A 21,707-nucleotide genomic window follows, 5' to 3' on the forward strand; every position below is an offset into this window, starting at 1 on the left:
TAAATGTTTTTTCCTTCTAATTTTAGCAACAGTGGCCATTTTTGATGATGTATCAGCATCATTTGTGAAGAAGTGAAAGTCTTTGATGTCAGGATGCTTTCTGTTTGATTTGGGACAATTCAGCCGAATAGTTCTTGTGAAGCAGTAGATTAAAAAATTTGTTATTGTTTGTAGCGGCAGCCAACTGGATCAATATCATTTGCATAAACCATAAAGTCATCTATGCCAGAATGCTTTCTGTCAAAATTTGGTCAAATCAGTTGGGCGGCGCCTGAGAAGTTGTTCAAAAGTTGTTTCTTCTAATTTTAGTAAACTAACAGTGGTAATATTTTATGGCAGATCAACTGAATTTGTGCACATTTGAAAAGTCTTCATGCCACCATGATTTCAATCAACTACGATCTAACTTTAATATATATATATATATATATATATATATATATATATATATATATATATATATATATATATATATAATACAAATCATGGCGAATAACAATCCATTCAAGTGCACTGGATCCAGCAAGGGATAACGTGTGTCAGGGATTGATTAAGATAAATGCAATATACTGACAACGTACAGTGCGAAACTAGTAATTAAATTAACTAGCCTGAGCGGTTTCGACTCTTTAATGAGTCTTTTTCAAAGGCAAATACAAAATATAGACAAGACAAACAAATAAAACAGAAAAACGGTGATGTTTGCGAAACTTTACATGGCTGTTTCTACAGGAATTCAACCTTTTAACTTTATTATGTTTCAAGTAGTTAATTTCAGCTTGTTGCCGGGATATAATTTGCGCTCACATAAATTTACATAAAATAACAGATGTCGTTATGACCCATCCATTTCTAGGTCAGTACAACTATTTTCCAATATCAGCAACAAGCTGAAATAAACTAGTTGAAACACAATAAAGTTAAAAGGTTGAATTCGTGTAGAAACATCCATGTAAAGTTTCTCAAACATAACCTTTTTCTGTTTTATTTGTTTGTCTTCTATATTTTATATTTGCCTTTGAAAAAGACTCATTAAAGAGTCAAAAGCGCTCAGGCTAATTATATATGTTTCGCACTGTTTGTTGTCAGTTTATTGTATATATATATATATATATATATATATATATATATATATATATATATATATATATGTGTGTGTGTGTGTGTGTGTGTGTGTGTGTGTGTGTAAAGTAGTCATTTAAAGGTTTCCCGAATGTAATATTTGTGGCCATATTTGATATTGGACCGGCATCATTTGTATAAAATTGAAAGATATTCATTCAAAACTGATTTGTGTAGAGTCAAATTGGATTCCACGGTTTTGGAGAAAAAGTTATATATGATGGCGGAACGTCATAATTTAAAACGTCTTCATGTCAAGATGCTATCAAATATGATCTAATTCCTTCAGTAGTTTTGAGTTGTTTCAAGTTTCAACAGATGGTAGGCATAAACATCTGTCGCTGCCAATATAAGTAATGGAACTCCGTAAAGTCCAATCTCGATTTTGCACAGTAAACAGAAACAAGCTCTTTACAAGAATAATGGAAGCTCCTAAAATAACCAAAATTTATTCTTTAAGCTTGTAAACAAACAGAAAAGCGATCGGACTAACAAAAGATAAATTAATCCTCGACGAAACCGAGCTGACAACAGACAATGGCAAATTATATGGATGTAAAAATCACATTGTTAGTTTAGCCAACAAATCTCAGTATGATGACACGTTCAGACAACACGAATCCTATGAAATATGTGCAACAGAAAATCAAGATTCGCGGCGCAAACAGTATAGATATTGATAAATATTAATGTCATCTTTAAGGAAAAACAAAACTAAACGAACAGCAAAGCTGCTGACTACACTGGACTCGCTACAGAACATGTAAAAAAAAGTACGAGTACAAATTGTTGTTACATACATCATAAAAAATGCAGACAAATATTATTCAGATGGTATGGCTGCCATGTATCATATAAGTCCGTGTTCTTACTCGATTATCTGCGAGCGGGATAAAAAACAATCAATGCAAGAAAATTCAGATGTATTTGCTGTTACTCCAATTATAAGCAACGTGCTAGAAACAGTACTGCACCCATCCCCAATAAAAAAAAGCAAACAAAAAAAACCTTCAAAAATCAAAACAAACAAACAAACAAACAATTTGAAGGAACAATGAAACAGATCCAAAATTGAGTACAGTGCCGATTCAGCAGGAATACTTCACCTAGCACTGTTGATTCCGTACATCTATAAGCAAAGCACAGGATTAGGAAAAAACACTGGTTATTACTGTTTTGCCTATTACACAAGTTCTTTCATTCGGGTATCACCGGAACACTGCGACTCAATATTAAAGATATGCAAACAAAAACTACCTTGTAAAACAAATGGAATGATTTGATCACCGACGACATACCATACTACAAGAGATCAAACAAGAAGCCAAAGCGTGTGTGCGCATGTGCGTGTGTGAGCGAGTTTGTACATACAGGTGAGACATTATAAAACCAATGCCCATATGCATAGAAGAAAATGAAGATTAAGAAGGGTCAGGAGAATTAACAGAAGAATAATACAGGTGAAACAAGCAAAACATTTTCATCATATATTTATTATGACCAAACTTGTCTGTGTGAGAAAGTCATATGGGATAAACCTACCGTAAAGTGAATGCATATGATGACAGGACTTTTACATCGTCTTACCCTTGATTCAAATATTATCCAATACAATTTTAGAATTGTAGCCATCAAAATGTACTGAAATATACTATTTATATTAAATTTTATATAAAATTATGAATTTATTTCTATAATAATCTTTTAGTTATTTAGATCCAATTCAAGTACTCATACTGACATGAAATCAACTGTTTTCAATTATGAACTAGACAAAATCTTGCTTTTAAGCTAAAAGATGACAGACAATTAAATGCAAAGTATAAAAACTAATTAATATGTGCTTCTGAAATGTATACTAAGACAGTTGACATTGGGCACTTGACATTGGACAGATGACATTGGACAGCCAAACAATTATGCAATGTGGTGTCTCACACAGAATTTGACAGCTGATATGGGGCAACCAGACAACTAAGGAATGTGATGTCTTACACATATACTGTGACAGCTGACGTGAGACAACCAGACAAAACATGGTACATGATGTCTCAGAAACCAGACCAAACCATATAACATGGTACCTAACACACAGGCTGTGACAACTGACATGAGAAAACCAGACAAACCATAGAACAAGGTGTCTCACAAATAGGTTGTGACAACTGATATTGGGTAAACAGACAAACCATGGAATATGGCATTTCACACATATGTTGTGACAACTGACATGGGGTAACCAGACAAACCATGGAAGATGGTGTCTCACACATAGGTTGTGACAACTGACACGGAATAACCAGACAAACCATGGGACATGGTGTCTCACACACATAGGTTGTGACAACTGACATGGGGTAACCAGACAAACCATGGAACATGGTATCTCACATTTGAGCAATAATATGATTCTGTTTATGCAGGCCAGATAGGAAATCCTTTGACATCAGGCAACAAACTGCAGGCACACAGTAATATTTTACCAAAGTTTTACTCAAATACAGTAAGAAAACATTGCTGGCTTTGATTTGTTTAAACTTTCTGAAGCCACATCACAGAATGATGCCTGAGATTTGGAAATCTGGAAATTCTGAAACTTTGCCAAGCATGAAATTAAAATGATATAACTTGCAGAATTTTTCCAAACTTTTCATTCTGTTACTTGTACACAAAATTTAGATGAAAAATATTAAATCAAAAGGTCAATTTTCAACATCAAATGTAGAATCTGTAAAAATGTAATTTGATATACACATTATATTTTTTAAATCTTTAGCATAAAACAAGCAACATAGGTTTTTCATGTTGATTGGAGAGAGAGAGAGAGAGAGAGAGATTATCTATATCTGAACTGGACAGGTGGAGAAAGGATCAAAGAAAATTTATCATTTATGATATTTGTGATGAGAATATTTTGCTGCAAAAAATTGATGTTTTGATTAAATGTATATGTATGCTGAGCAGACAAAGTAAATAGAAGAGGGACAGATAGAGATAGCCTGTCAGGGCAATTTAGCGTCATAACGGTCAGAATAATGTCATGTAGAAATTTATTACAAAGATAGAAACAGGCTGATGTAAGGCATAAATCTGATGGACTGAAATTATCTACTTCATATTTGGAAAGCAACATATGATAATTCAAGTTTTATTATAGTTGTCCATTTTTGGCCAAGTAATAAACAGTTCTAATTTGTGCTGCACTGGTATTGTCCTTCTCTGCCTCTTCATCAACTCAATGGTATTGTCCTTCTCTGCCTCTTCATCAACTCACTGGTATTGTCCTTCTCTGCCTCTTCATCAACTCACTGGTATTGTCCTTCTCTGCCTCTTCATCAACTCACTGGTACTGTCCTTCTCTGCCTCTTCATAAACTCACTGGTATTGTCCTTCTCTGCCTCTTCATCAACTTTTTTTCCAACAGAATCAGTAATGGTGCATTTTCTCTGAAGCAATTTTCTTGTTCTGTGGTTGCATCTGAGACTTCTCATGTCCAAAGTGAGTTAGGTGCTGGCCATTTTCCATAAAATTTTACAAGGAAAGCCATGTACTGGATATATGGCATAGACATACAAATCTTGTTCTTATCAGTTTGACCAATCAATATCTATGGTAGAATTAGACTATTTTTATCAAAGGACCACATATGTTATATTTTTCATAGAAACAGATAATAAAAACCTAACACTGTGATGATGCATCCATGTCACCAACCAGAGTCTGTATAATTTAAATGCAAAATTTTCTTTGAAAATTCCAGCTTTTTGTAAAATGGTTTCTCAACTTCATCAAAGTACCAGAATCTTCTAAATGCAGGGGTATTTCAGAAAAATGCAATGAAAATGTTATAATGTCAAAAACAGTTAACTTATATTACCAAAACAACCGTAGCAAAACCTTTCCAGAAAAAAATTGGACTGAATGAGCAATAGTTCAGTTATTTGACAAATAATTCTGATGTTACCTGGCTGCAATTCCTTTAGATTTAACAACAAGCAAATATAAATAATCAGCCACATTTTAATGCTCTGGCATTTACTCTGTGTGATGGATAAAGCCACTATCTGTGATAAAGCCACTATCTCTTCTGTAGATAAGTTTAAGACTGTAAATGGTCAGTATTTGTCTTGATTTTTTCAGACTGTAAATGGTCAGTATCTGTCTTGATTTGTTCAGACTGTAAATGGTCAGTATTTGTCTTGATTTTTTCAGACTGTAAATGGTCAGTATCTGTCTTGATTTTTTCAGACTGTAAATGGTCAGTATTTGTCTTGATTTTCTTCTTCTGGCTATAAGACCTGGATGGTGTAACAGTAATACCCTCCTTGACATCTCTATTCTTCAAGATTTGATTCCTGGTTCAAGCACTTGTAATAACAGTGGTTTCTTACAATAAAGAGCCTCAGTACAGCATAGTCCATTAAGTGACACTGATATATTATTGAACTCACCTTTGGGATGAATATGTCATATATATCTGAGTACAAGGCAGGTCCAACTCCAAAAAATACATACACTCTGATCTGCCTTTGCATAATGTGCTAGCAGATCAGAATATACTGTTTGTTTTACTGTTTTATGCCTAATAGACTGCTTACACTTGATTTTCTATCATAATGTGCTGGCAGGTCTGGGTCTATCCAGTCTGCTGATGTATCAGACTCATGTGAAAAAAAGGATCTGAAATATGGTCTCCAGTGTGGTAACACAATTAGCCTATCAGGTGCGAGATCAGATCTTTAATATTTATGAAACTTGGCCATTACTGAACTCACCCGATGTGTTGCTGATATAAACCATATTCCAGGTGTGACTGAAATCAGATTCAAAATGGTGAATCCAGAGTGGTAAAAAGCAATTGTTGTCAGATGGCAGCTGAAACACAATGGACACAGCCAAATCATAAACTCCCTTGGTCTTATGACAGGGTGAGTTACAATCAGCTCATAACAATCCTTAATAGTCAAAACTGCTCAATACACCCACTATAACTACAATTTAAACTTGATGAACATCATGCCTGATTGGACCACAATTTTTCTGTTATTTATTTGCTACCTTGTAAGTCTACAAACCATATCTTTTTCAAACAAACTATTCCTAATTCAAAATGCAGCTCAGAAAACCATTGTACAAAAAGCAACAGGAGTGTTCTGTTCTACACATTTACTTTTCTACAGCAAAATTTGTAATACATTCTACAACATTGGTAGCATGTTATCTGTTTTTTGATTGAAATGTATATGGCAGCAGATCTTTAGCTGAGAATCCATGATTGACAAGGAGTATTATCACCATGGCAACAGATGGAACCAGAAGCAACCACTGAAGGTCCTCAAGAATTGTCTGGTTAAATCTGAAATAATAATACTAAAAATAATAACAATAATAACCTTCTTCCTTCTAAGGGAAAGCAAAAAGACTATGAAGAGTCCTTGAGATCTTGTGCCTTGGGCAGTGGGCCAATCTCAAGAAAAGAAAGCCAAATACAGTATCATAAAAGGGTTAAGTAATAATAATAACAATAATAATAATAATGACTACAAAAACAATAACAACTAGCCAAAATGAGTGATACAGCTCATCTTGCTTACATAACAGCTGACCATTTCACCAAGCACGTTTTTGTTTTACCATAAGAACATGACCTTATGCAAACTATCTTCCAGCCTTTATATCATGTTGATTTTATCATTTTTTTTTAAAACAAGTTCAGTCAATCACAGACAAGATAATTTCATGACATGCATTAATCTTGTTCATTATCGAACTTGTCCAAGGTCCTGATGATAGAGTGGTTCCCTTTTCCACCCCTTTCTTAAGGTTTTCTTGTCCAATACCAGAATGTTATATATTACTCATTCTGTCTTTTTTAACACCAGCTTTTCAAAACAGAAAAGGTAACCTTAAAAATGGAGGACAACACTATAATCAGATATTCAAATGTACAATAAAAATTCAAAATACTACCTCCAGAGTGGATAAAAGCTCAATCAATCAGATACAAGATCACCTCATATATGAGTATATCTGTTGCTCATAAATGAATCTGTTCTAAATCCCAATGATAATAAACATTTATAACAAGTTCGATTTAAACAGACTCTGAATTATGACCTCCAGAGTGGTAACAAACTCAGCTGATCAGGGAAGTGTTCTGTATATTTAATTTCTATCATGCGATTGACCTATGTCCATAACTGAGGGTAGGAGTATGGGCCCAAACGGAAATTTAAGCAAAAGATCTGATCTTATTTGACAATATGACCTTCATCCTGGTCCTCTTCTTGTGTCTTAGATTTTTATATTCAGGTTGTTTGTATTTCAATTACACATGTCTATCATAACATCTTAAGTGGAATCAGTCTTTTAGTTGTGTTAAGTTTTATTGTGAGAGGATTTATTTAAATTATTGATTGGAACTACATAGAGCTCATTTATACTTTCAGAGTAAATCACAATTTTGGAATTATTGAGAATTCATTTAGAGACATTTTGGATTATATTAGTGTGATACATCAAGACTTACCACGTCAACACTATTCCAGCAGGCTATTGGTGCATCAGCACATTCAAAATTGGAATCATTCAGAACAAACTGAATTCATTCAGAATACTCTATACTTTTGGACTTGTGATAGAAATTTTAGAACCATTTGGGTTTTAATTCACAATACTATCAGGTCTTTTTCAATTTTCACTTTGTATATTAGGGAAATAAATTATTTGTTGAAGTTTACTAAACTCATTGGTTGCTGCTCATTTCTGTTACTTAGTTTAAGACCACAGAAACAGAAGAATATCACCTCATTTAAAATATGCATGGAACTTTTTATTAAACTTGTCTCTGCTTTTCAAAATATAATCTTTCATCCAAGTTTACTTGGAAGTGAATCAGAAATATCCAATCATATGCAAGATCACCTCATTAATGGCTCTTGCTTAATATCTAAGTCATCTGTGACCTGGAAAATATAACCTAGAATCCAAGTTTGACCAGTCCTAATACCAGCTCTTAATTAATGCTGAGTGCCAAGTGAGGCAGCTACCAGTACCATCTTTATAAGTCTTTGGTATGACGTGGCCAGGTTTTGAACCTATTACCTCCTGTATCCGATGCAGATGCTCTAGCCAGAGTGGTTCATAATCAGAAATGAAGATTTCTTTTTTTATGTTTCATATTTTTTTTAGTTTTATGAAAAAAGACACCTTTTTCTTTAATCATAATTTATATTTGTTGCTGTCTCTGTAGTTGGGTTGATCTTGTTGTTTTCACAGGTGGCTATTTAAATATTAGTTCTTCAATTTTGTAATTTGTGGCAATAAGAAAATTCTTGAAAACAACAAATACAACATGTTAATCCAGACCACTTTCATACTGGATATTCAATTGTACTTTGAAAAGTTCAAGTTTCAATGTTCAGAAATTTAGTCCTGTCATGTATATTTAATTTGTATTATGTGATTGGCCTTTGTCCATAATTGAGCATAGGAGTTTGGGTCTACTTGACCAAAGTCTTTTTCTATTTGTCAACAACATATTACATAGATAATTAATATCTATGATTTTAGATTATATTTTAAGATCATTATTACTTGGAGGTGTACATGTTTACTTATATCTGAGTTCAGGACATGGGTATTCCCCTTGGAAAAAACCTGGTCTACCTGATGTTTTACACATTCTTTACAAAAAATTTAATATGAGACCTGACCTTCTTTACAACTTAAAATGTTGTGCAAATGAATTTGATGGGAAAATTACCCTCATCCTGGTTCTTTATAGTGTCTTAGTTTTTTATATAATGGTAGTGATAAACAGAATTAGTAATTCCTACCATAATATCCAAAGTGGCATCAGTTTTTAAGTTGTGTTCCGTTTAAATTTGAGAGGATATATTTATTTAAATTATTCATTGGAATTACCAAAGTGCTCATTAATATTTGCATACTAAATCACTTATTTGGGAATATTGTGAATTCATTTAAAGACATTTTGGATTATATCATTGTGATACATCAAGATTGCAAGCACATCAACAATATTCCAGCCTAATTGTACATCAGCACTTTCCAGATTGGAATTCATTTGGAATACTCTATACTTTTGTACTTGTGATAAGCTTAAAAGACTATTTTGGATTTAATTAACACTAAGTTCTTTTTAAATTTTCACTTTGTATTCTAGTGAAATAAATGATCTGTTGAATTTTACAAATGGTGTTGATTTTTGATCTTTTCTGTTACTTAATTTAAGATCATAACAGTCTCAATATAGATTAAAAAGGAATATACTTTTTATATCTCAATCTATCAAATTAAAAGTCAATTTAACAACAAATAAATGCTTTGAAATTCAATTTATACAGGTTTCCAAAATCCATGAAATAGATCTTTTTTCACCAAATGAATCAAGGTGCCGTTTCTTTGCATGTCAATATTCCTTCTAAATATGCATATTTTTCTATAACTGTTCTAATCATATCAGTAAAATACCTTGAAACAATACCTAAACTTGTATTACCTTTGCTTTGGAAAACACAGAATTAGTAGTGGACTTGGTCTAAGATGGCAGTGTAAGGGATAAATGTATTTTATTATCTTCTTCATCAAAAAATTTGTTCTCAGGTTCCTGCCAGAGCAAATTAGGGTTCCATCATTTGTTGCTTTAAGGATCTCCAAGCCTTCTGATAGGTTCATCAACTCGTGTGACAGGATCTGGACCAATGATTTTTCACCAATACTGTACTGTGTTTTACAAAACTGGTCAAATGACATGATGTTGAGGGTGCCATCATCTGACAAAAGAACCTGGCAATATAAATTATGTGTGTCAGCAGGTGAAAATAATTTACTATCTAACACTATAATGATAGAAAGGTTGCAGGTCACATAACTCAAATCCTGGGTTGGATCAAAGGCTTCAACATGTGCAAGGGAATCTGGTTGGCAATCCAAGGTTGTAGTTTTTTTTTTCTCTCTATGTTCTGTGGTTTCCTGCATCTAAAAGATCACAATACTCTGACATGTAAGACAGTGAGATTACACAGTAAAAGCTGTTTGAAGTTGTTCAATGGAACTAAAAAGAAAAAGAGAAAAGTTGGGTGTAGGTCAAGCTAATGGTTTTACAATGTGGTTAGCTTTTTTCCATTTTACTGAAACCTAGGCTTGAAAATTTGAAAGCATAATGTGAATAATCATATATATATATATATATATATATATATATATATATATATATATATATATATATATATATATATATAAACAGTCATGGTACTATAAGCTTTCAACATGAACTTTTATTTAGCTATTACCCCATTCAGCCAATTTATTATGAAACAACAATTGCGACTGGTTTAAGTATTTCATATTTTCCTTTAGCTAAAGTCTGCAAACAGAAGCAACTTTAGGGTGCTCTACATTGAGTGTTCATTACTTAAACAGAACAATGATAAGCATAATACTAGCTCACAGGCATTCATTGTGCCAACCTAAGAAAATCCCCCCACCATAATATATGTTGGCGTGCTGACCAAAGATTAACATTCTTGAGTCCTGTTTATTTAAAGGTTAACCCTGAGGGGCTGGTAGTATGAACTGTGATTAATTAATTAGATAATTATTATCAGATTGATGAGAATTAGTATGACCTCTTACTGATGGCAATCACCCAGCACTTAACTACAGAATTACACAGAGAATGTTTGGACTTGCAGTCAATGTCAGGATCAAATGTTTGTTGCTGACATAACCATGCAGTGACAAATGCGTGCAGGACATAAGTGCACATAAGAATGTGTGAACAAATGTTCTTACAATATAATGCATTAAATTAATAAAACATATAAATTTGCTAAAAGATTTTGGTTTATTTTATCTTTTGTATACATGCACACATTTGTCTTGCACATATTTGCCAGGTTGTTTATCATTGCATGCAGTTGATGGTGTACTTTTGTCTTGCGTACTTTTGTTACGGCACCATAGCTGTCCCTGGGAATGGATTAGTCTGTCTGTCTTCAGATATATATTTTTAACTTGATCTTCAGTTCAGACACTTTGGTTTGGTTTTTACTCAATGTGACCCCCAGTTTGGACACCAAGGGGATTTTTGACAATCAATCTTGCACCACTAGGGGATACACTGTTCTATCACTATCCTAGTTCCTAAGATTTGTGCATCAGTAGTTCTGCATGTTTCATTTAATGGCACAATATCTGTGCTTGTGTTTTTGTCTCTATTTTTACATTTTGCTGTGCTGCATTTTCAAATAGCAAAAAATGCACCAGAGCTTAACCACTCCTGCACTTAGTATACTTTCATTGTTGTTTTTAAAAAATCCTATGTTTCAGCTTAACCAGTGCCCAAAGAACAAATTGTTTAGACACAGGCCCAGGGCTGGTGACTATAAAAAGCCCTGACTCAAATTCCACAAACCCAGACTTCAAAAATGCCATATGCCCAAAATTTGCCTTTTTAATATGATTTGTCACACAACACTGCAATTGCTACACTTCAAATATAAATTCAAAAGGGTTCTGAAGGTAATGCAGGTGTCTTTAGTGTTCATCACTACACTCACTGGAGACTGGTGTTCAAACTTATCTGCTGGATTCTCTGAGCAAATACTGGTATGGATTGAGTGACCAAAATGTTAGCATTTTCGAAACTATATCTGATACAGTCTGATCACAAGATCTGCCTGTCTTTACAGAAAGATGTATATCCATCACATTTGGGTCAGACCATTTCATCTGAGGGAGGGGGGATAATATTTTCAAGTTTAATGGAGCTTGACATGTAATACAGCTATAATAAATGCCTCTGTCCAGCAGAGGTTGTAACTCTTTATCAAAACAAATCAACTGTCTGAACACAAACACGTGCTTATTATTGTCTTTCAATCAATATATTCATGGCTAAAATCATCTTGATAAGCATAGGTTGATTAATAGTTCATTTGAACAAGATTAAGATAACAAATAATAATAAAAAGAGCTAATCTGAATATTCATTTCAGTGTGTCGAATAAATTACATGCAAAGTGATGCTCCTATTTTGACAGATATGGTACACACAGGAATTTTGTGTGTTGATATGTTGGTTGTCATATGTGCAAAAAAGTAAATGCCCCCCCCCCTTTCCCGGTATGTTTCATGAACTAAAACTCCATCAACCATGAGTTCTGAAGTTCATTTCTGCTGGCCTTTGCTTGCTATGTTGACAGCTTAGAAAATTGCTTCCTAAGTTGCCTCAAAAATAAGTCAAAGTTGAATACTATTCTGACATGCAATAATCATGATGTCCCTTTTATATATCAGTAATATCCAAATAAACGCTACTGCTGTTCAAAAACTTGTCAATGATCTTTGATAGATGACTTGAACATTCACACTGAAGGTGATGATATTGAATAACTTTATTCTCCCACATACATCTAGCAGCTCTTTCATTTACATATATTGGGTTGTTCCAATTTGTGATCTTGACCCATGGAAATTAGGACAAAGGGCTCACCTGCAGTCTTCAAGTACATCAGACTATAAAGCAATTGTCACCAGTTATGTAATATGTGAAAGGTTGTTTATATCTGACCTCTTTACCAATTTTAATTGCTACTATTTAAACAGCCCAAAGGATAGTTTTACATGAGTTCCAATTATGACTGTTTGCAATTTTTATACATGCATTTTGTAATGAGCATATACTGAATTATTTTGTATTTTCGAAGATTGCTGAAGATTGTCTTTTTTGAAACATGACAGCCTCAGGTGTTCTGGGTGTAACAAATCATGTTTTTAGCATGACATGTCATGTTATGCCAGGTTGAAAATAAATTTCTCTGTTTCATCAGCTTGTTTTAAGTTTTCTTAGGCAAATTAGATTTCTTTTTTTTAACAAGCCCAATAGGCACCTCACTTAGAATACAGGAGGGGCCTGATCTGAAATTAGAGAGGCCCTGAGGCTTTTGGATTTTATTAGCTTTGTACTATGCCAGTAATATATGGCACCCTTCACTGTGTTGAGCTTGTATAATGTTACCTTTGGCACTTACATTTGCTGCTTACAATTTTAACATGTATATTTAGCAAATCCTTCAGATATCTGTGTATGTGCCCATAACCAATCAACTACCCTCTGTCATGTTCTGTGGTATATTAAAAAAGATCCCAGAATAGATAGTGGTTTCTTTTTATATGTAGATTCGTCTATAGAATGCACTGCTTTATACCTCAGTTTTTCTTGCTATAATCTTTTCATCCACATATAGCTTTGACTGCACAAGAAAGTCAGAATAAATATGTTCCTGAAATTGCATAATTCTGCATTACTTACCAAATATTCGTTTATATACTCAATTTACCATATATGTTAATTAAGCATTATACATTAAGGTCTACATTTTACAGTTGTGTACATAGTATAGAGTGGATCATGGTCTACATTTTACAGTTGTGTACATAGTATACAGCAAATCAGGGTCTACACTTTACAGTTGTGTACACAGTATAGAGTGGATCATGGTCTACATTTTACAGTTGTGTACACAGTATACAGCAAATCAGGGTCTACACTTTACAGTTGTGTACATAGTATAGAGTGGATCAACATCTACACTTTACAGTTGTGTACAAAGTATAGAGTGGATCAGGGTCTACACTTTACAGCTGTGTACATAGTATACAGCAAATCAGGATCTACACTTTACAGTTGTGTACATAGTACAGAGTAGATCAACATCTACACTTTACAGTTGTGCACATATTATACAGCAAATCAGGATCTACACTACAGTTGTGTACATAGTATAGAGTGGATCAGGGTGTACACTTTACAGTTGTGAACAAAGTATACAGCAAATCAGGATCTACACTACAGCTGTGTACATAGTATAGAGTGGATCAGGGTCTACACTTTACAGTTGTGTACACAGTATACAGCAAATCAGGATCTACACTACAGTTGTGTACATAGTATAGAGTGGATCAGGGTCTACACTTTACAGTTGTGTACACAGTATAGAGTGGATCAATATTTACACTGCTTACAGTTGGGTGAATGCTATACAACAGATCAGGGTCTACACTTTAAGCTGGGTATATGTTATACAGCATATCAGAGTCAGCACTGATTACACTTACATGTATGTTATACAGCAGATCAGGGTCTAAACTTTACAGTTGTGTACATAGTATAGAGTGGATCAATATCTACACTGCTTAAAATTGGGTGCATGTTATACAGCAGATCTGGGTCTACACTTAAAGCTGTGTGCATGTTATACAGCAGATCAGGGTCTACACTTAAATCTGTGTGCATGTTTTACAGCAGACCAGGGTCTACAATTAAATTTGTGTGCATGTTATACAGTAGGGGCCCATTTCACTAACGTGCATAACACACGTCTGGTGTAAGTTATGCAAATGACCTTGCTGAAGCAGAATCTACCCGTTTCACTAATGTTCCATAAACTACACATTAACATAAATACTCGTGTAACTTAAAGCAGGCACATAACTGTCATATGTTTTGTGCTAGGAATAAACGAGCACTTTTATCTTCTGAATCAAAATAAAAATATCGGACAAATTTTGCGATGCCAATGTGTGTTCTGTGATAGAACACGGGTCAGGAATACTTTGTTTGATCTCAGTTTAACATCAAGATATCGCTTTCCACGAGACATTTTTCTGCAACTGACAGATTTGGTTTGAGAAGATACACAGACCAACACTGAGATCTCATCTTATACCCACACATATTCAGGTTTGTATTTTGCCTCATAAATTTAAATTTAAATATGCCACTCATAAATACCCTGCTAAAAATAGCATTTACTTGCCCAATGAGAATCAGTTTGCTGGCAGGGGGTTACATGGAGTATTATTTTGGTGTTAAAAGAATACTCATTATGCATTGTGTGTGTGTGTGTGTGTGAAATAAGAACAAGAACTTAAAACTATTTCAATGATATAATTAGTAATATACAAAAAACATGTCAAATTGTTTTTTAATTAGCTTTTGATTTAATGATGTATACAATTAAGTCTTTACAACTGTGCATCTTGAGACTGGCAATGTATTGTCTCCCCTACCAATATTCTTTTCTCAATGCAATCATTTAATTGTACAACAAAGAACCACATACATCTTCCCTTGCATTGCAAAACACAAATATATTTCACTATGATGCATACAGATGTATCTTAAATATCAAAGTAATAAACAGCAAGTTGAAGACCGCTGATAGTTTATTATCCCAAACGAGTCTGACAGTTTATTACAAAAGATATAAATATATATAATAAATAAATAAAAAAGCTACTAAAATTTACAACAACACCAATGACCTTATATGTGTTAAAAATATAAATTATACTATAGAAAAGGTTATTTCGTGTTGTCACACATTTAAGTATAGCTGATATTTTTTGTTTCTTTCATGTTTCGTATTGATATATAAATCTATATATTTGGCAACATCTGGTACATGCTTGGTTATTATTTGTATAATTCTAATTCCTGGCTGTAATGTGTACATAATATCTTTAGTTAAGTCTGGCCCACAAGACTTGAGCATAATACTGCCTAGGATTTATTAAGCGATGTTTATGTTTGTGTTGACGATTAGTAATAATAATCTTAATAATACGACTTCAAATTGATATTTTCTCAATGAATGATGGGATATTGACATTCTGAGGAAAAATATCTGGCTTCAATTGTTTGTGCTAAGTCAGCTTATTCATTTATAACTTTGATAATTAAAGTGTTTGTTAAGTTTTATTTGTTGGTTTTGCTTCTTTTCTGTTGCTTAACTTTGTGACCATAGAGTTGTAACAATATATATACATATGCTTCAGATTTATTAACTTAGTCTGAAAATGGCCTGGATCTGTGCATGATTTATTCTTTGATGATAAAGAATTCTGGTTTGAGTGAACGCATGGAGAACCATGGAAATGAGGGGCTTGTTGGGGATTCAGGGTATGCACAATGACCTTGGCTAATTACTCCCATATTCAAACCCAGGTCAGTTTTAGAACAGAGGTATACTGATGTCCATTCAAAAATCTAGAGTTGCTGTGGAATAAGCATTTGGAGCATGCAAATCAAGATTTAGGTACATGTTATTGTATTCACCTATATTAGTAACTGATGGTATGAAATACATGAAGTAATACACCTCAATGTCAGAAGGAAATCACTGAATTTCATTTCAATATATTACTTGTCTTGTCATATTATGCACTGAATGAGTAAAAGAACAAGGTGACCAGCTACATGTGCATGTATTACAACATAATTAAATTTTCACCCCCTCTCTTTTCGTGGCCACAGTGGTCGTATCTGAAAGTGAGTTTAATATCCCACTGAAGTAACTCAGAAGTTTATATCCCATTGAAGTAACTCAGAAGTTTATATCCCACTTAAGTAACTCAGAAGTTTATATCCCACTGAAGTAACTCAGAAGTTTACAAAAGGTATTCATCATTTATCTACAAACAGAACCATAAATTTGCATTAATGGTAATACAGTGGAACCGTGCTATAATGCGATAATTGGGGTAAATATTTTTGGATTGTGTTAATGGTGGGGTTGCGTTAATGTGGGGTTTTACAGTATTTTAATTTTTTTTCAGAGAACAATGCATTGGCACATATACGTTTGTTCATGTCTAATGTACATCATGGATAGGGTATCAACACCATTTACTATCGTGCCGTCGTGTCATGCAATTCATCCATAATGCATGTAATTCCATTGAAAAATTGCACACAGATTTAAAATATTCAATACTTTTGTCACAGATCATTGTGTCAAATTCAACGTCTAATATACAGCATGAACATAGCATTAACACCATTTACCTACCGTCTGATATCGTGCCATCGTGGCATGCAGTTAATCCATAATACATGTAATTCCATTGCAAAAACTGCATACATATTTAAACTATTCAGTAATTTTGTCACAGATCATTATGTGTCTGAATTCAATGAGAAAATTAACAGCAAAAATAGGTTAAGAAAGACAAAGCATACGTATGGTTCATTACATTCCTGGGTCTATGAATGGGGTCTGTACAAATTTCATAATTTCATACTGCTAAAATTTTATCATTTTCGTTTCCGTGTACTTTATCCATTGTAAATTTCCAATAATTAACACATGTAAGCCTATTCATCTGAATGACTAAAGCAAGAATAATTAACAAACAACACATGCTTTCAGCTTGCATATAACTTTTACTTCAGACTTTGTGAATATCAAAAGAAACATATGAAAAATACTTTTATACAGATTTTTAAGCTGAACGCATGCACAATTTTATACCCTTTCAGTTTCCAGCTAATAAAGTGGACATTATTTACTGGTCAACTGACTGCGTCTAATAACATCACCAAGCCCAGCAAACATGTTGGTGGCTTTCATTTTTTCATGTTTATTAAATTGTGAAAATCTTTTATCAACCACCGTATTGTCTGCTGCTTGGTTGTGTATGCAGTTAAAGAAGAAACACATGTTGGATATTGTTTGAGCAATGATTGTCTACAGAATTAATTGAAGATAATCACAAAGACGACTTACTGGCTTTATTTATGGATAAGTAATAAGTAACATTTCCGATAATGTTTATTTTGGCATAACACTTCAAGAACCTGATGAAATCATTAAATTATGTGCTAAGAGTCAGAGGCTGATTTCAGTAATGCATATTCCAAGCACAAGTCTGTAAAAGCACTGAAATTACATCAATAAATCATTGTCTCGGTTTCTTTTCATTAAAGCTATGATTAGCTCCAAAAAGATTATATTTACTCAGTGTTTCCCTTCACCCTCATTTGTGCTTCAAGGACCCTGCAACTTTTAATTTGATCTCCAGTTCTGATACCAAAGTTTGGTTTTTACTCAGACTGACCACTAATTCTGACACTGAGGGGATTATTGACTCTCAGTCTTTCACCCCTGGGGATACACTGTTACTACATTCTAACTTTACTTATAAACCAATCTTGGATTGCCAAACCCATATATAATCTATTTTATCATCACCCTTTCTAGACTGGTTTCCATTTGTTCATATGATTAGTAACATGAGTCCTACAACACCACTAAATGATTTTATTAAAGGTTTGTGGCAGGAGATTAATTTTTAAACAATTGTACCTAAATTGTAAATAAGCATTTTATTATTTCTGCAACACTATTTTGTGCATATTCAAATTACAAGGTATAAGATTTTCAAGTATAACTGTAACTCATTTTGATTCAATAATGTCAAGTGAAATTTTGTTTTATCTTTATTCATCTAATTTATAAGTTTGTTTTTTGTATTTATATGTGTATCCATAAACAGGAGGGCACCTAGCCATCCAGCCCCCACCAGACTGTGTGAAGATTATCACAGCTGTCCTTAAACTGCACAACAAGGCAACTGATGAAAAGTTTTCTTATAGAATATGATAGCGATGAAAATGAAGACAATGATGGTGACGTGATATTTGATAGCCTTGTTAATGAAAGTGGAAAGATTATCAGACTTATGCTTTTGAGACAATTTTGAAACAATTATTTATAATTTGTGAACTACACGTACTTGCAAGGAAATGTTTAGTATAATAGTGATAATAGAATAATAGTGATCACATAAAAACAAAATGTATAAATTCTACACACAAATACACTTTATAATACACCTGATTTCCAGAAAGTAAGCACTGAATTCTATTTGACTAATTATATCCTACACAAAATATTTTTTGGTGGGGTCAGAGAAGTGTTATGCTATGTCATCATACTTTCCTTTTTTCAGCTGGTACATTTTTCAAGAATTTACAACTGTCTTCTTTGTAAGAGTAATTCCTCCACTTCAATCTCCATTAAGATGCCATGGTATGTACAAGTTGTCTGGGTATCTCCATTAAGATGCCATGGTATGTACAAGTTGTCTGGGTATCTCCATTAAGATGCCATGGTATGTACAAGTTGTCTGGGTATCTCCATTAAGATGCCATGGTATGTACAAGTTGTCTGGGTATCTCCATTAAGATGCCATGGTATGTACAAGTTGTCTGGGTATCTCCATTAAGATGCCATGGCATGTACAAGTTGTCTGGGTATCTCCATTAAGATGCCATGGTATGTACAAGTTGTCTGGGTATCTCCATTAAGATGCCATGGTATGTACAAGTTGTCTGGGTATCTCCATTAAGATGCCATGGTATGTACAAGTTGTCTGGGTATCTCCATTAAGATGCCATGGTATGTACAAGTTGTCTGGGTATCTCCATTAAGATGCCATGGTATGTACAAGTTGTCTGGGTATCTCCATTAAGATGCCATGGTATGTACAAGTTGTCTGGGTATCTCCATTAAGATGCCATGGTATGTACAAGTTGTCTGGGTATCTCCATTAAGATGCCATGGTATGTACAAGTTGTCTGGGTATCTCCATTAAGATGCCATGGAATGTACAAGTTGTCTGGGTATCTCCATTAAGATGCCATGGTATGTACAAGTTGTCTGGGTATCTACACATAGCGCTAAACAATTTGATATTGATTGGTACAGTAATATTGAAGTGAAATAATTTGATATTGATTGGTACAGTAATATTGAAGTGAAATAATTTGATATTGATTGGTACAGTAATATTGAAGTGAAATAATTTGATATTGATTGGTACAGTAATATTGAAGTGAAATAATTTGATATTGATTGGTACAGTAATATTGAAGTGAAATAATTTGATATTGATTGGTACAGTAATATTGAAGTGAAATAATTTGATATTGATTGGTACAGTAATATTGAAGTGAAATAATCTGATATTGATTGGTACAGTAATACTGAAGTGAAATAATTTGATATTGATTGGTACAGTAATATTGAAGTGAAATAATCTGATATTGATTGGTACAGTAATACTGAAGTGAAATAATTTGATATTGATTGGTACAGTAATATTGAAGTGAAATAATTTGATATTGATTGGTACAGTAATAATGAAGTGAAATAATTTTATAAAAAATCTAGTAACAAGATATTAATTCAAAATTAAAATTATCTAAATAAATCAAAGCATAAATATTACATTTATAATTGATATTGGCATAAATGATCCTAATTACAATGATTATAACCTCAATATTGATATAGAAAAGTTGCACAAATTTTTTTCAAACTATATATAGAAAAAATTGTCTTTCATTTTGTTATTATTAATAAATTGCTAACTGCATTTACTTTCCGCTGTTGTTAGTAACCTATTATATTTCTATGTCCATTGTTAGTTGCTAAGAATATCTTTCTACTTGTGTATATTTTGTCTGTAGTTTTCTCTGTAATTGTAGTGGTGTGGCTAGAATAAAGTTTCTGATAGTTTGTCATAATTTCATCTCTTAGCCACTAAATTTCCCCGTAAGACCATTTACTAGACCATGACTCCACCTCCACTATTTCGGTCGTCAGATAAGATGGTTTTGTCATCTGAGAAGCTGTCATTCATGTCGGAAGTTTACATTACTAAGGACACCTTTCTTGTCTCCTATCCTTCAAGAGTCACAGGATTTAACATTGCAGCAGGTGCGCAAGTTCTGACAATGTATTAGATTTACATACACTTTTGAGAAATGCTCACTTTGCGTAAGTTATGGCATGTGTAACTTCCTACTTTGTGTGTAAATTACGCCAGTGTTAGTGAAACTATTCCCTGATCAGGGCCAAAACTTTAACCTGGGTATATGTTATACAGCAGATTAGGGTCTATACTGTCTGCAGTTGATTGCATGTTATTCACAAGAACATTCAGGCAACTGAAGAAGAAAACTTGCCAATCTAAGGTCTTTGTCTTGGATGATATCTTTGTGGCAAGAATATTTGAATTAATTGGATGTCCTGTCTTCACTGGCCATTTGGGCAAGACCGAGCCATTTATTCCATTCATTGCATATATCTCTAAAAATTATATGAAATTATAAATATCAAATCAATAAATGCTGCTGAAAACAAACTAAATATTTTTGTAAATTAAGTTGTTTACGTGGCATTACTTGCATTGATATTTTGATAGCTCTAAACAGCAGGTGCATGCTCAGCTCTACACAAGAGAAAAGGTGAACAATTTGCTCACACAAATACACCACCACCCCTCTCACATCCCACCAGTGCCCCATGGTGGACATGAATTCTTAGTAAAAAAAGAATCACAGGACACTTCTGAAAATTGAGTGAGTATATAATTTGTTAACATGGATGTCTTCTCTTGATGACCATAACATATGCTAAGATACACAACAATCCGCATTAAACTGAAGGAGCAGTTGCATTTACAAATATTTGCATCCACCTCAGTCAGAAAGGGCAATAACTCTTACATTAATCAAAAGATCACAAAGATTTGTAAATACAGTAAAATCTATTATGAGCTACCTCTGCTATGAGCGACCACCTGTCATTTCCGACCACAACTGTAATGCATAGATTTTATTATATAAATGCTCTGTCATGAGCGACCACCTGCTAAACGCGACCCCAGTGATCACGATTTCCTGGCAAATATGCATTTTGACACTG

General features: G+C 33.5%; 1 pseudogene across 1 annotated transcript in view; it reads right to left on the reverse strand.

Moving 5' to 3' along the window:
• Positions 1 to 1,683: 1,683 nt before the first annotated feature.
• Positions 1,684 to 21,707, reverse strand: part of LOC149805479 (uncharacterized) — a 61,952-nt pseudogene continuing 41,928 nt past the window's right edge. Inside the window, exons 11-13 of the transcript XR_016414444.1 lie at positions 20,949 to 21,087; positions 9,647 to 9,920; positions 1,684 to 6,478 (exon numbers count right to left, since the gene is read on the reverse strand). The product of XR_016414444.1 is annotated as an uncharacterized LOC149805479 (transcript). The remainder of the gene's footprint in view (positions 6,479 to 9,646; positions 9,921 to 20,948; positions 21,088 to 21,707) is intronic.

Source organism: Sinohyriopsis cumingii, chromosome 2, assembly GCF_028554795.1.
Source record: "Sinohyriopsis cumingii isolate HCF-2022 chromosome 2, ASM2855479v2, whole genome shotgun sequence".
In the NCBI taxonomy this organism is placed as follows: Eukaryota; Metazoa; Mollusca; class Bivalvia; order Unionida; family Unionidae; genus Sinohyriopsis; species Sinohyriopsis cumingii.